The sequence below is a fragment of the Arctopsyche grandis genome, chromosome 2, assembly GCF_051622035.1.
Source record: "Arctopsyche grandis isolate Sample6627 chromosome 2, ASM5162203v2, whole genome shotgun sequence".
Lineage (NCBI taxonomy): Eukaryota > Metazoa > Arthropoda > Insecta > Trichoptera > Hydropsychidae > Arctopsyche > Arctopsyche grandis.
Window position 1 is genome coordinate 34357667 of NC_135356.1, and position 17751 is coordinate 34375417.

Sequence of the window (17751 nt, forward strand, 5' to 3'; positions counted from 1 at the left end):
ATGGGTAAATCCCATATTGCTCCTTATAAAGCAGTCTGAGAAATCGTCTTTGGGCAAGTTCAAGCTTCACAGATAGAGACTTAGTGTAAGGATTCCAGATTATAGAGGCGTATTCCAAGATACTCCTAACTAGAGCATTGTACAGCAATCTCAAAACAGCGGGATTATGGTAGTGTCGAGAATTACGAAAGACAAACCCAAGCATTCGTGAGGCAGAGGAACACACAGAGTCGATATGAACAGAGAAATTTAGGTCACTCTAGAATGCAACTTCAAGATCAACAGTTGAATCCATCCAGTTCAATAAAAAGTTACCAACAAGATATAGAAAGGTACGATCGGGGGTGGATCTGGATCTGGAGTAACACATAACCTTGCACTTGGAGACATTAAGAGGCAAGCAGTTGGTTAACGACCAATCATGAAGAGCATTAAGATCATATTGTAAAAGCTCACAAGAACTATTAAAACTGTTAAATTATTCTTTGCTGTTAAGGATGAGAGGCAAGCCTCTCTCCTTCAAGCGGATATTAACGCTGTTTTAGAGTTCAGTTCCAGTTTAGGGCTTGAACTGAATACTAGTAAATGTGCCATTATGAGTTATAGACGTGCGAATTTGCTCTATTATCACGGATATTCCATTGGATCCGTGTTGTTGACGCGTGTGGAATCTATGGTCGACTTGGGTATCACTTTTGATCCTCAATTCACCTTTCACAACCACATCAAGACAGTCGCTGACGTTTCCTTTTTGTCAACTTGGATTTGTCATGAGATACGCTAGGTTATTCTCCAGCCCCTTGTCTTCTCGCTTGCTTTTCAACTCGCTTGTTAGAGGTAAGCTAGAGTATAATGCGATTGTGTGGAATCCGCATAAAGCAAACTACTCTCTAATTATCGAAAAAGTGCAAAAAGCATTTCTTCGTTTTCTATATAAGAAAGAGTATGGGTACTACCCATATCTCTATCCTACTCCTTTCCTTTTGGGCACGCTTGGGTATAATTCCCTTGAACTTCGGAGAAACTTCTCGTTCATTCGTTTCGTTCTCCAGCTACTGCGTGGTAATACGTCATGCCCGTTGTTGCTGGAGCAGTTGGGACTTTATGTCCCTAATAACTATGTGTGTGGTAGACATCATCATTTGATGGCTGTACCTCCTGCCCGCACAGTTATTTTTCGAATGGCTCCTATACCAAGAGCTATTCGACTTCTCAATGAAATCGTTGCTGCCGTCCCTGAATGCGATATTTTCCACCTAGGTGAGCGTAGGTTATCGGATATTATTTTAACATATTTATCTGGTGACCTGAGCTCATCATTACTTTCTTAATTTGAATGTGATGTATGAGTGGAATCTTAATCTACTCTCTTCATTTGAGCCTCGCTGTGATTTTATTTTTATTTATATTTTGTTTTATTTTATTTTACTTTTGTAACGCGACGTTCTCCCGAGTGTCCCTTCAGTTGGTAGCGGTAGTAATCTTTAGTGTGGCACCAGTTACTTTACCGTGCCAACACCATACCCCTCTCGAGAAGTATCGAGAGCAGCTCTCTCTACATCCAGCCGTCAGCCGGGACAGACCTACCTCCAGCATCTCCGCCGAGCGTCTTCAGAGACGCCCAGAGATCGCCATCTTGTGTCCACACGAGGCAGTACGGAGTTTGTCTCCTGCCTCCCCCCTCCCGCTGCTGTGACCCGACCAGCGGTGCTTCAACGAGAAGACGACCGCAGAGCCAGTTTCCCGAGCACGAGGAAGCTGTTATCAACGCAGACGACTTGCAGTCAGGAACCTCCCCGACTATATACATATATATATATATATATATAACTATCCCAAGGTTAGTCCACGTTTCTACATAACTCGACTCTTGGAAGAATAACGACGTATAACGCCCTCTACACGACGCGCGTAAATCCGTTCGTCACACTTTTTCTTTTTCTTCCTCTTTATGTACTATTTCTCTTTTGTTCAATATGAAACTAAGAATGTGATTTTTGATAATTACACGTTTGTACACTTATTCTTTTTCTTATTTATTATTTTTATTTTTATTTTTTATTTTATGTATTTTATTTTTTATTTTTCTGTTTTTCATCATCAAATGTAGGCCATTGTGGCGCAATAGGTTCTTCAAAACTATGAAATAAATAAATATTAATTGCGACACTAAAAATAATGAAATATTTTTACTATGAAGATTTGAATAATTTATTGAGACTATTTCAATAATCATTTTTTCTTGTCCTGTTCTTATCGACCCAATCAATATTTATACACCACATGTAAGTCAACGTATTTCCTGCATGAAATGTATGACTTGTAATGACTTGAATGTAAATGTTTGAATTGAATCAGCCTTTAATTTCTCGGCAACTATAAATTTAAGATCACGATATTGTTTATGCATATTTGCGATCATATTTTTTCACTAATTGGTATTAAATAATTGTTTATACCTATATTTAATTACCAGGCTGTCTAATTAATCTTTTCCGTGTACAAAATCAGCTCTGCTTCTTCGGGAAATCGCATTTCTACATGACCACAGAGTAATCGGATGAATCTCAAAATCGCAGTTGTGTTTATATCGCTGCTATTTAATGATAATATGTTTTTACATCTTCGCTACAATAAACTATCTCACCTAAATAATAATATCTTAGTTTATTGTTTTTTGCTTTTGTAAATTGAGTGTTCTTTTATATTACTTCATTGAAAATATGTGCACATTGATGATAGTTCACCCAAATCATCATTCAAAATCGATTCAATCATGTGAATCATTAAGCATTTTAAAGCAATAAGGATCAAAAAGTCACCCTCTTAAGAAATGCGGTTAAACGAATATTTTTTCATAATTATAATAATAGACCTATGTAGTTAGATATTTTGAATAATATTTTCAAATGATGATTTTACTCGAAAAATTTTAATATTTGTATAAACTATTTAATGCAGATTTATCACGAGTATTTATGAAAACATTAAAAAGATCCTAACGTCGAGAACAAGATTTAAAAAAAAATAATTTAGGATTTGTCTTACCTGCCCATGCATTCAAGACGTGACTTCCGGAATGTGTATGTACATATGTATTATGTCCCTAGTTAAAATATATTTTCCCTATCCTTATGACGAATTTGTAGTCCAATTGGTTCAATTGGATATATTTAATTATACAGGCGAAAATACAATTTCACAAGCATTCCTTAGTAATTTTATAAATTTTGACAGTTGAGTGGTAACAGTGTTGCCACTTTTCCAATATCATTCACTAGGAAGAAAATGACAAGGAAGAAACGTTAACGATGATTGATTGATCATCGAAATAAGAACAGATTTTACTTTTGTAAAAGGTTTACTTTGTTTCGGCGTCCTGTCAATTATGATGAAATAAATCAATCCTTATTCATAATCATAAATTGAGATTTTGGTAAGGAAGCATAATGAGAATTTTATACTTACTCTACTGTGGATATTCTGCATGGATATTCTTCTACTTTTGGGTACACTTTGTAAGAGATATAATTAAAAGCATCAGGATGAAAATAATACGATAGTGTTATTTTTTTGTAAATTCAATTTTATTTACATTTATAAAAGCAAAAAATCATTTCTGAACAATTAACGGTGAAAATATAATGAAAAACATAAGATTACAAATAATACGAAATTGTACTTTTTTTTTGACAAATTCAATTTTATTAACAAATATAAATGTAAAACATCAAGTAAAATTGGACACACAGGTACAAATGCGATCAAACTCACATCACATTTACAAAATATAAATTCAAAACCCATTACAAATAAAAGGTAAATTGCAAACGCTATTTTTACTTGAAATTAAATAGGTTACGCTCTTTTGCAAATTTTATTTTTATTTATTTATTTAAATTAATCATGCACAATCGTCTTCCAGATTGCTCCAAAGAAACTAGTGGACTACACAGTTTAAGATATGTACAAAAATTATAGTAAAAACATGATTATTATACATGTTTACAATTAACATATATGTAGATTGCCATCAAACCCATACCAAATAAATTTGCTTTATATTTTGAAAAAAATCATTCATGCTGTTTTTCAAATGGAATGAACTCTACCTCAAACACATAAATAAGAGATACACACACGTATATATTCATACATAAATACAACAAGAAAAATCGTACACACCTACGTGTAAATTTAATTAGTGGAAAATGTACAGGTCTTTAAAGTTCCATTTGCAGACGAATACAACTCTTTATATACGTAGGTATATTTGTTCACATCTATTAACCACAAAATCTTCATACAAATATAATATATAATATGTATATTATAAAGAATTTGTTTGGTGAGTAGTTGGGAAATAAATTTGTGGTCAAGCGAAGGTTTTGGTACAAATGTTGTGTCACTATGACCCAGTATGACAAAAACTACATACAAATATTACATATACAAATGATAATATAAGAGGCATGGCGACCGCAACTCCATCACTGATCTTATTCACAATGGCAATGTTTAACTGATATTCTCTTTTTTTCTTCATAAACATATTATTCAACATTAAATCTATGAATGTAATGTAGTTTAAAATTAAGTGAAAACTGTTTGGCAACAGTTCCATAACATTAAATAAATACTGTAACGCGACGTTCCCCCATCGTCCCATAGGGCAACACTCGCCTTTTATTTCGAGTGGCCACCCAGGGAAAAGCCAGGGGGAGACGGGGCCCAGAGATCTATCACCCTCCATGCTGAAGAACCGCCGCGAGGTCGAGTGTAGCATCACTCCCTCCCCTGAGTTCCAGCACAACGTCCCCTGCATTCCTCGCGCCGTTTCCGGAGAAACCTCAGCCGTGAGAGGAACGAGAAGACGACCGCAGAGCCAGCTTCCCGAGCACGAGGAAGCTGTTATCAACAAAGACGACTTGCAGTCAGGAACCTCCCCGACTATATACATATATATAACTATACATATATATATATATATAACTATCCACATAACGTTTCTACATAACCCGACCCTTGGAAGAATAACGACGTATAACGCCCTCTACATCACGCGCGCGTAAACCCGTTCGCCACAATACGTTTGGTAAAAGCTCCATAACATATGTATAAAAAAGGTTACGTAAACGGCTACGAGGAGCGAAAACCACCATACAATACACTCAATCATTGGGTTATTATGGTTGAAGCTGGTTCATCTTTGCCAGGATTAATGAATAATATGTTGTTTCTTTTATATGAATACCTATGTATGTTTTATACACCAGAAACACTTGGCAAAGTTAGAGAACGCCATATTATTTATGGGTGAGAGAAAAGAACGCCCCACAAAATACACAAACAAAGAAAATAAAGAAAACTATTGTAAGATCATTCTAAGAAATAAATTTTACCGCCTAATCGCCAATAAAATACCTTTATGTCAAGACAAATCCAAGTTGACGAAAGGAAACGTCAGCGAAATTAGATCACGTGTATTGTACTGAAACAAGACCGTACAATCAAGGTGCTCGTTTGACAGCCTACGAACAAGTTCACGAAAAAATTCCTTCTACTTTAATTGTAGATAGTATGGTGGCGGCATTAATGAAAACGAGGAATATTACAGCCGTAATCGTGGGAGCTGATAGGGTGGCAGCTAATGGTGATACAGCCAATAAAATCGGTATTCATCAAATTGCCGTGCTTGCAAAGCATCACTCGGTGCCATTTTACGTAGCCGCTCCTTTGACCTCAATACATATGTCAATTGTAAGCGGAGATCATATAAAAACAGGTGAAAAACCTGAAAAAGAAATGACCCACATCGGAGAACATAGAATCCTGCTGCATTAATAGCTGGAATAATCACTGAAAAAGGATTGTTTCTTCCACAAAATTTACAGGATACTGTTAGTCTTCTAAAAAAGACTGAATAATTATATCCAAAGGATGTTCAGTTTGAGTACACATCGTTACAATTTATATTATTAAAATATATTTAATGTTATAGTCGTACATAAATGAAAGTTTGTTTTTATATATGTACATACATACCTATATTTTATAATAGATAATTCGTTTTTGATGGTTTTTGATCTTTCCAGTGATATGTTAAACAAGACAAATCATCTTAATCAGTATAAAAACAAAGCTCTGCATCCATCGCAAGAGAATAATCTTACGAATAATTCAAGTCAAATACAGCACGAATGTACACATGCGAAACTCGAAACGAGTATCGCCGTATGAATTAGCCAGTAAAGATATTATAATAAGTCTAACTGAATCAACGTGCCGTGAAAACCACCATAAAATGCACTCCATGACTGCCGTACTCTTAAAGTGAAGTAATCTTCCTTTTTTCAAATAAGTGACTCGTATCCATTGACATAAAAAAACATACACTTGAAACAAATATTTGGTTTCATTTGGCAGAAAGGTAACGAAAATGGGGCAAACCTCAGGACACGTCTACGATGACGTGCCGCAACTCCCTCTTCTGCGGTGGAAGGAGGCGGGCTTAAAAATCTAAGCTGGTCGGCCTAATTTCCGTTGGTCAAGTGTCCAGATTGGAGATTGTAATTGTGACCATTTATTTAACATCGATTGTAGATTTGTAACCATTACAATCGCTCATAGGTTGTAATGGTTACAAAGAAAGGAATTCACTGTGGGTGACTAGCTAATATGAATAAACACTATTCGAAAATGTGGATTCAACCCCCACTCCCACCCTGTGCGTCGGTAAACGTAGCGACCTGAAGAGTGGATATGGATGGAAATCAGATCACGATTTTCAGTCACTGAACCAAAAGGGGGAAAGAAGCCAATAACAATCTTGTGGAAATGGTATATGGAGGCGAAAACAAGGTTACTAACAAAACCCTGTGGGAATTACATGGAAGTTTAAGAATTAGTAATTGTAGATAGACGATTTCGAAAATGCATTACCTGAAACATCTGAAATACAGCGAAATCTTTCACTTAATTATAAAATCAGTCAAATGACAAGACCCGCAAGTTTGATTACATATTTCCAACAAAAACACCAAAAGATTTATTAAAAATTACAGACCGCCAAAGAAATATTCAACGCTCTTATTCAAGTTACAATAACGTCTTGGCAACCATTAAACCAAATATTAGGTATAATGATTTTCATACATCCGATGGATTTTCATACACTCCGGTGGAAGTTATATCCAAAAGAGACTACAACGTGATGTACGAAGACGACATGATATGGCAAGACGATCCTTCTATCGCAGCTTGAATACGATTTTTTTTTAAATATTTTTAATTTAAATTGCAAAGTAATTTAGATCAGCGTGCTACAGATCTATGTACATATATTGTGTGAGAAGCGATCTGGGTAACTTGCTACATGCATCAAAAGAATATTAAGAGAGAAAAGGTCTCAAATGTCGAGTCCTAACTCCGGTGTCGCCGATGCTAGCCATGTCTTGCAGAAAATGTAATGCTCTGCGGAATACTAATATGAATGAAGAAAATTAGACTTTTAAAGTATGTATGCAGAACCTTCGAACTCGGACACGTTCAACTATGACGCGTTGGCTTCGACCGATTTCGTTTTCATGCGATGGAAGGGACATTTTCTAGTACCCGATCACACAATTAAGGATATAACTGGTGCTTCGTTTGCACGATTTTATTACATATGTATTCAAAAGTCGGCAGTTAGATGGAAGGTGTGGCAAACAGTCACCCGACAACCAAAAATTCAACTAATGTAGCTAGGTTATCCAGGAACGAGTGGTGCTTATTTGAAGGACCGGATCACAGTTCCATTCGAGTTAGCAGAAATTTATACAGAAAAATTAGTCCACATGCTGTACTCGTTCATGGATTATAAACGATAGAGAATGAGATTCCTTAAAAATGACAATGCGCGATAAGATACCATCGAGCGCATAAAATAAGTATTTCGAATGCCACAATTTGCAGATATTTTCAAGACGATCCTTCTATCGCAGCTTGAATACGACCTTTTTTTAAATATTTTTAATTTAGATGCATACTCGCGTGATGTTGGATACGTCGTTTTAGTTCCTGATAGTGCTGTTTTAATTTCAAAAGTACAATACTTCTTTCGAGATCTTTCGGCTGCTTATGAACAGTGCCGTCTGGGTCGCCACGCACCAGTGGCGCGAGTTTCTAAATATGGTCTTTATCGAGTTCCTTGCACATCTCGCAGTGAACCTCTCGATGACTGGTTCAATGCATTACCTGAAAATACTTCAACGGAAATTCTCAAATTATACCATCAGGTAAACTTTCATTTCACCATGTTTTGTAGAAATTTACGATATATTTTATGATAAATAATATATGTATTCTTTGAAATTCAGATATGTCGAGGAATATTAGCTCCTGCGTTGAGTAATGTGCTGCTGGACCGTACTTTACTTAATGGTGAAGGTTCAGGGGGAGCTCGACCACCACCCCCCGCTACTCCTACGGAGAGACCTGCTCCTTCACCTATGGCACCTCCTTCTACGCCTGATCATCCTCCTACACCTACTGCTCAACAAAGTGATCATGGTGAGCTTAAATTTTAGATTTGTCAAATATGCAGCCTCTTTTTCACAACCGTTCCATTGAATATAAATATTTTGTCATTACTTATTCAGAAGCAGATGGTAATTCCAATCCAGCTAATGCACCTGTCGGATCATGTATAAGTGAAAGTGTTGGAAATGATGATGAAGAGGGTAATGCTCCATGTATCGTTGTGTACCTGATTGAACCGTGTTTGGGTGGTGATCGTCGTATCGCTTGTCTTGCTATGCTACGTTCCGACAACCGAACCAACTAGAAATTCGACTATTTCATGATATGTCAAATATAAATTTGGTCACGTTCAAATTTGTTGTGACTGATTTTCTTTATTATGGAACTAATTATTCAATGGATAAAAGTTAATGAAAATCCTATGCATGTGATGATCGCAAAGATAATGAATTCTATGTAAACGATATAAAAAAAAATTAAAAAGAAACATTTATTTTAATTTTATATAGTTGTGTGCAAAGTTTATTCACATACATTTTTTCAGTAACAAAATCACCGTTTCATAATTCGCACAAGCCACCGCTATTTGCAGTCGGATAAGTTGTAAAAAAGAACCAATCACACAAAATCACCAACAAACTGATTTTGCAGGCGACCCTAGTCCAACTATTATAATATCGCGTATGCAAAATATTTGTATAATATAGTAAAACTCACTATAGTTTAGAGAATAATTCGTCAAAATGACTTTCGTGTTGAAACACGCAACATTAAACTTTCCGACCAAAATATTAACGATGATCTAGGTCGTCTATCTCTGTGCAGTAATAGAAATTGCATAGACGATGACGACGTTTATGACGATTGTTACATTGAGCCGTCAAATATATTCGAACCGAGTATTGCGAGAAGATTAGTTGAAGCCGATTATACATATGTATACCGTCCCCATGTTCGGTATATAATCTACATCTTTCGATGAATGATTCAACGCGTTCTAGTTTGTGATTTGAAGGTTGTCTCTCGTGCCGTCGATTCGATTAGACATGTTAATGTGTCGGCAAAAAAAAATTACCTAGACTATTAATGATAAATTATATCACAATCAAAGATGGAGTAATGGTGTCAATAGAGAATAAATAAAAAGTAATTAAAGTAATAAAGGTGGCCACCGCAACTCCATCACTTTGGGATTTAAATGCTACTCCCTACAATCCAGAGGCTAGCAAAAATAGCGACGTACTTTTAATACCCATGGGGCAAAACATTTAGAAAGGAGAGCTTTCCGACAAGAACAAAGGCGGAACATACATATGTACATATGTAATTGCAGAGCGGAGCGTGACAACCGAACCATCGTAGAAAGTGCCAGGACCATACATAGATATATGTATATAGAATAACATAAGTTATTCTATAATAAGTTCTTCTATATCTATGGCCAGGACGATACTTCTTACTAAAGACCTGTCAGAGAACCATATGAGGCATGGGTTGGAAAAGCTTCAGACCTAAATAGCAACCGGTGAAGAGGTTCCCCAAAGTGTCGTAATAACAACTCGACAACAATACTAATTGCCAAATGATGCCATAGTTTACTGTAAGTTTAATCAGCTTTATAAGATCGAGCCAATAACGCCGAGTATGTGGGAGAACATTTTGAAAAATGTTCCGTAGTTGTGTGTCTGTGGCTTTTAAAAATTCCTGCTGCTGGTGAAGCAAATATTAAAATTGGTAGCCCAACAATTAGGACGTCCAGAAGGACGAATCATATTTTCCACCAATGTAACAGCGAAAAAAGAACATGTGCGACGAGCACAGTTAGCTGATGTGTGTTTAGACACTCGCCTTTGTAATGGACATACACACAACTACGCAGTATGGATGGTCTCTAGACTGGTACAACTGTCGAGTCAAAGATTCCTTAAAAATGACAATGCGCGATAAGATACCGTCGAGCGGATAGAAAAAGGATTTCGAATGCCACAATTTGCAGATATTTTTTGTCTTGCAAAGTAACACTTTTCATACGTCTAGTTGTCAGCGGTTTAGTTTTGGCAGTACGACGCAGAAAATTCAGGAAAAAGTTACATCCAGAAGAGACTACAACGTGATGTACGAAGACGTCATGATAGGTCGCAGCTTGAATACGATTTTTTTTAAATATTTTTAATTTAGATGTAAAGTAATTTAGATCAGCGTGCTACATGCATCAAAAGAATATTAAGAGAGAAAAGGTCTCAAATGTCGAGTCCTGACTCCGGTGTCGCCGATGCTAGCCATGTCTTGCAAAAAATGGAATGCTCTGTATACATAAATACATAAATAAAGAAAATTAGACTTTTAAAGTATGTATGCAGAACCTTCAAACTCGGACACGTTCAACTATGACGCGTTGGCTTCGACCGATTTCGTTTTCATGCGATGGAAGGGACATTTTCTGGTACCCGATCACACAATTAAGGATATAAATGGTGCTTCGTTTGCACGATTTTATTACATATGTTTTCAAAAGTCGGCAGTTACCATTAAAGGATATTATTAATATACCATTAAAGGATATATAAAAAAATATGTTTATTTATTTTATTAGGGGCTGCGCCCCCGACAGAGGCCCCGTAGGTTGCGCCCCTTGCGACGCCCCTGATATTGGCCCCATGTGGGCTGCGCCCCCTTCGGCGGGGTCCCATGGGGGCTGCGCCCCCGGTGGAGCCCCATCTGGCTGCACTCCCTGCAGGGAATTTGAATCCTTTGAATCGAAAAAAAAATAAATCGAACGTGTTATTCCCACCCAACGACCGACCACTCAAACAACGGTTGACCACGTAGCGACGAAGACACAAACATTAGTGTTTCATATAGTACATGTATTAAATACTATATTAAATAATAAAAACAAAGACTTTAAAGTATTTGTTTTTATTATATTGCTCATATTTAATGAGAAATTATTTTTTTTGTGACTCGTTACAAGAAAAGTAACTAGTCACATTTCGGATTCTCGACAAGAAAACTTACCAATGTATTTTTACCGATATATTTTACGACGAAGAATCAATCGTCGAGTAAAAATCCAGTAAAGGGATATCTACTCGATGGTGCCGTCGAAAGGTATGCATTCTACCAGCACGACCAACACAAGGCTGGCTACCGACTTTGAGCCTCACCATGAGCAACACATAAGCGAATTCCCTATAAGTGACAATCCCGAAGTTGGGGACGAAGAAAGCTACAGTCCCGATGAAAAGGAATGCTTTTTCAACAACAAACACAAAGTGGTAATGGCGAATAGAATATCTACAGAATAGCGCCTGATATCTGCAGGGCAGTTTTATTCTTCATGTGAATGATATTCTGATTTGAATATGACAAATTGGAATCAGAAGATAGTGTGATTTTTTGTTTAGTGTAGTTAATTTATCTATGTACGTACATAGTAACAATAGATAAAGTTTGTTTTTTTTTTTGCAATTCGATCTTGAGCTTATCAGATACCCAATCATCGCTCCCTGGAGATACAAACGAAGAGTCAACCATCGGCTCGGGAATGAGTTGTTGTGGAAAGACAAATTATATATTTTTTCCATACACTAATTAGAAAACCTGTCGTGTCATCATTGTTTATTCATATAAATTCACATGTATATCGTACTGAAAAATGTACCAAAATCACATTATCAATGTACATATTAAAAAAACAACACTTTATAGTAAACATTTTCTTATTTCTTGAGACACATTGTAAGGAGTTCGCGATACCGAAAATGTTATTATTTATAGCGTTATTCCGAGCATATAATTTAACAATATGTATCGGAAAACAGAAAAAAATTACAGACAAAGATATAATTGACCTTAATGCCTTAAAGTAAAAATATCCAAGACGAGTATTTTTAAATTTGCCAAAACATGCGATCAGTCGTAATGATTTACATTCCAAAAGTGAGCAAACTTTCTTGCACAGATTCAAAGCTGAACATTCAATAATTCGCCCCAGCCACCGCTATTTGCAATCGGATAAGTTGTAAAAAAGAACTAATTACACAAAATCACCAACAAACTGATTTTGCAGGCGTCCCTAGTCCAACTATTATAATATCGCGTATGCAAAAAATATAATATAGTAAAACTCACGTGTGCAATTTAAAGAATTTTTCCATACCTAGCGGAATGCAACATGTAAATTTCAGCGAATTTTAAAACGGCGGTTTAGAGAATAATACGTCAAAAAGACTTTCGTGTTGAAACACGCAACATCAGAATTTCCGACCAAAATATTTACGATGATCTAGATCGTCTCTGTGTGCAGTAATAGAAATTGCATAGATGATGACGACGTTTATGACGATTGTTACATTGAGCCGTCAAATATATTCGAACCAAGTATTGCGAGAAGATTAGTTGAGGCCGATTATACATATGTATACCGTCCCCATGTTCGGTATATAATCGACATCTTTCGATGAATGATTCAACGCGTTCTAGTTTGTGATTTGAAGGTTGTCTCTCGTGCCGTCGATTCGATTAGACATGTTAATGTGCCGGCAAAAAAAAATTACCTAGACTATTAATGATAAATTATATCACAATCAAAGATGGAGTAATGGTGTCAATAGAGAATAAATAAAAAGTAATTAAAGTAATAAAGGTGGCCACCGCAACTCCATCACTTTGGGATTTAAATGCTACTCCCTACAATCCAGAGGCTAGCAAAAATAGCGACGTACTTTTAATACCCATGGGGCAAAACATTTAGAAAGGAGAGCTTTCCGACAAGAACAAAGGCGGAACATATGTACATATGTAATTGCAGAGCGGAGCGTGACAACTGAACCATCGTAGAAAGTGCCAGGACCATACATAGATATATGTATATAGAATAACATAAGTTATTCTATAATAAGTTCTTCTATATCTATGGCCAGGACGATACTTCTTACTAAAGACCTGTCAGAGAACCATATGAGGCATGGGTTGGAAAAGCTTCAGACCTAAATAGCAACCGGTGAAGAGGTTCCTCAAAGTATCGTAATAAATACTCGACAACAATACTCATTGCCAAATGATGCCATAGTTTACTGTAAGTTTAATCAGCTTTTATAAGATCGAGTAAAAACGCTGAGTATGTGGGAGAACATTTTAAAAATGTTCCAAATTCAGTACTGTGGCTGTTAAAATATCCTGCTGCCTACGAAGCGAATATTAAAATTGATCCAGAAGGACGAATCATATTTTCCGCCAATGTACGAGCGAAAAAAGAACATGTGCGACGAGGGCAATTAGCTGATGTGTGTTTAGACACTCGCCTTTGTAATGGACATACACACAACTACGCAGTATGGATGGTCTCTAGACTGGTACTCCTGCCGAGTCAAAAATTCCTTAAAAATGACAATGCGCGATAAGATACTGTCGAGAGGATAGAAAAAGTATTTCAAATGCCACAATTTGCAGATATTTTAGTCTTGCAAAGTATCATTTTCGAAAATCGCTGACAATGGCAATATGTGACGAGCAATCTAGGTGAAAAAGTATTCGGTTACAAGCGCGAATGAAAGGTGACAACCATATTAAGATATGTAGTACATTAAAAGTACCAAAGACCCAATGACACGTTTCAATATTACATACATTTATAATGAGCTGTTCGTAAGCGGTCCCAATGCTCACGTCTGAAAAGGTGGATGTGAAATAACCGATTACGCTCTTATTCAATGGATGAACAAATATCAAAATCACCCCATTGAAGATGAGACTGGCGAGCATCGTCAAACTAACGGTGCCAGAGATGAGGATAGTCCACTTTGGAAATTGAACCTACATACATATACATATATACCTACATGTGCACATGTGAATGATCACGTCAATGGCTTTTAATAATTTCGAATCCCACTATGTGAATTCACACATTAGATTTATTTATTTATACTAATAATAGACCAATATTTAAATATAATTGGTCGTATTGGCGTCTCACGACATACGAATCGATTTACTAATATGCAGGTAACTGTAAATTTCTTTGTACAAATTAATCACAAAAACTTTGAAAATAAAATAGACCACACGTGAATGGGTGCGGCGCCTCGCAGATGCCAAATGTTAAAAATGAGATACATTCATACTACAGTGAATTTCCCATAGAGTCTGGAAATGATGATGATGAAAAAGTTCCATTTGTGGCTCGGCATGATACTATGTAGATGTGAATGTCATGCCGAGTTTCCAGGAAGTGTTCCAAACGGTTATAATCTATAATAACAATTTTTCTTCCTAGACATTTTCTTCCTTCAAAGTCGTTTGACATTTACACAAAATAGGTAGGATGTTTGTTTTCAAAAAATCCCCAATTTAATAAAAATACATAAATCACGCTTGAGAGTACATAGGTGCGGCGCCTCGCAGATACCAAATTCTAAATTATAAAAGAAAAATCCAGCGAATCCACTGGAGAATCCGATGAAACGATGACGATGATGGACGTGTGTCGTTTCTTGACGTACATATGTACATACAGCGATGGTACAAACCTCATCACGAGCGACAATGCATCAGCAGTTCTGGATCGGCTGGCAGTACGGGTTAATTTTCAGGAAAAGACCGCCTTTTTTCCAGTCTCCGTCTGTTATCAGCAATGATCTGAAATAGAAACGTCAATCAAATGAGTACAAAGAAAAAGCCAAACTAAAACACATAGCAAAGTTTATCAATCTCTCGATTTTCGAAAATACCTGATGATATTTAGATATAACTTCAGCAAATTTTATCAGCAGTTCAGGATCGGCTAGAAGCACACAGCTTCATTTTCAGGAAAATACCCCATTTTTTCCAGTCTCCGTTTTTTTATCAGCAAACGATCTGAAATAGAAACATCAATCAAATGAGTTCAAAGAAAAAGCCAAACTAAAACACATTGTAGATAAGTTTAACAATCTCTGGATTTTCGAAGATACCTGAGCAGCTGTTCTGGATCGGCTGCAAGTAAAGCTTCATTTTCAGGAAATGACCGCGTTCTTTCGAGACTCGGTTTGGTATCAGCAACGATCTGAAATAGAAACATCAATCAAATGAGTACAAAGCCAAAGTCAAACTAAAACACATAATTAAGTTTAACAATCTTTGGACTTTCGAAGATACCTGATGATATTTGGATACAACTTCAGCAAATTTTATCAGCAGTTCAGAATCGGCGGGAAGTACAGCTTCAGTTTCAGGAAATGACCGCGTTCTTTCGAGACTCTGTTTGGTATCAGCAAAAATACTATAATTTTTGACTAGGGTAACCAGCCTTTTTATACAACAGACTTTTTAAAGAGAAAAAATCTAAAATTATATCCTATGTTATAAATTATCGCTAAATTTAAAATAAAATAGATTTTTTGCCTAGGGTATCCAGCCTTTTTATACAATAAAATTATTTTTTTTGTGAAAAAAATTCCCATCATCTTTATGATATAAATTATTGAAAAATATAAAATCAAATAATTTTTTTGACTCGTGTTACCAGTCTTTTTATACAATATTTTTTTTAAAGTGAGATAACATCTTAAATATTCCCATCATCTTTATGATATAAATGATTGCGAAATTTAAAACTTTTGTTGTATAAACAGATTGGTGGCCTTAGTCAAAAAATTATCATATTTTTAATTTTGCAATAATTTATGACATAAAGAAGGAAATAATTTTTGATTTTTTTCTCTTAAAAAATTTGTTTGTATGAAAAGTCTGGTTAAATCTAGTCCAAAAAATTATTTTATTTTAAATTTTGTCATCATAGCATAAAAACGATGAGATTATTTTTAAATTTCATTTCTAACTTGAAAAAAATTTGTATATAAAAAAGGTTGGCTACCCTAATAAAATTTCATCTAATTTTGTCGCATAAAAAAAGTTTGTTTACCCTAGTCCAAAAATTTATTTGATTTTAAATTTAATTATTTATAGCTTAAAGACGATGGAATATTGCTTAGATTTATTTTCTCACTTCGAAAATATTACTGGATATGGAAAATTCGAAAATATCGGGTGTAGATATCGGTAGTGTGAACGTAGCCAATAAAGATTTATTTTAATAAAGCTACATACAATAATAGCCCCCTTTACACAGTCGTTCTATCGCGCGTGAAACAGCTAATCGTGCGCGTGTAAAGATCTTGGACCGGGAAGGGATAAACTCAGCAGTCCTGCGCGCAATCGTGTGGCTTGACGTTGTCATTACACAGACAATTCTTTCGGGCGCGCTTTTGTTACAAGATGGCGGACTTACGCACGTGGAGTAAAGAATTGATTGTGGAATTGCTTTTAATGTACCAGTCTTTTCCGTGCCACTGGAAAATTAACTCGGAGGAATATAAAAACAAAAATCTGAAAGAGGAAGCTTATAAAAATATATTTTTATACTTTTTGATCAAATCAACACCAACGAACATCATAACTTGAGTCATGATATTTCTTCTATCCATTTTTCACCGCAACATTACTATAAAACTGCGTTACTTCAGTAAAACTGTGCGTATCGCACACACTCGTTTCGCGCGGTCTATCACGCACGATTAGCCTTTACACGTTCGCTCTTTCCGTTTTAACAAAAAGTGGTAGGAGTAATCGCGCGCGAAAGAACGTTAGTGTTCACAACTGCGAAAACAGTATCGCGCACAGGCTTACCCGCACGCAATCCTGTACGCTCCTGAGAACGCGCGATAGAACGACTGTGAAAAGTGGGCTATTTAGGGGCAGCTCAGAGCTCAGCGACGTGCACTAAAATTGCGATTCTCCATTAGCACGAAATGTAAAATGCGATTCTGCCACTAGCCGGATCACTGATGCGCGGATCGCGTGGTAATATTGATAGAGAGAGAGAAACGGAAAGGAAACGACGCCACAGTCGAGGGGGATGACGAGACGCGATTCCAAGGTCGCGGTGGCTCTGATTGTTTGGTGGCAAATGTGCAATCAATCGACGAGCACTTGTGCAATCGATCGACGAAAGCAATCGATCCACGGCAAACGCGACCAACCGATTGAAACGCGGCAACAATGGCTACGTCCACACTACCGATATTTTCCATAACCAGTTCCTAAATAGCAACCACAGGTTGCAATATAGGAACTGGATATGGAAAATTTGAAAATGTCGGGTGTAGATATCGGTAGTGTGAACGTAGCCAATAAAGCTACAATAATAGCGTTAGGGGAGGGGAGGGGCAGCTCAGGGCTCAGCGT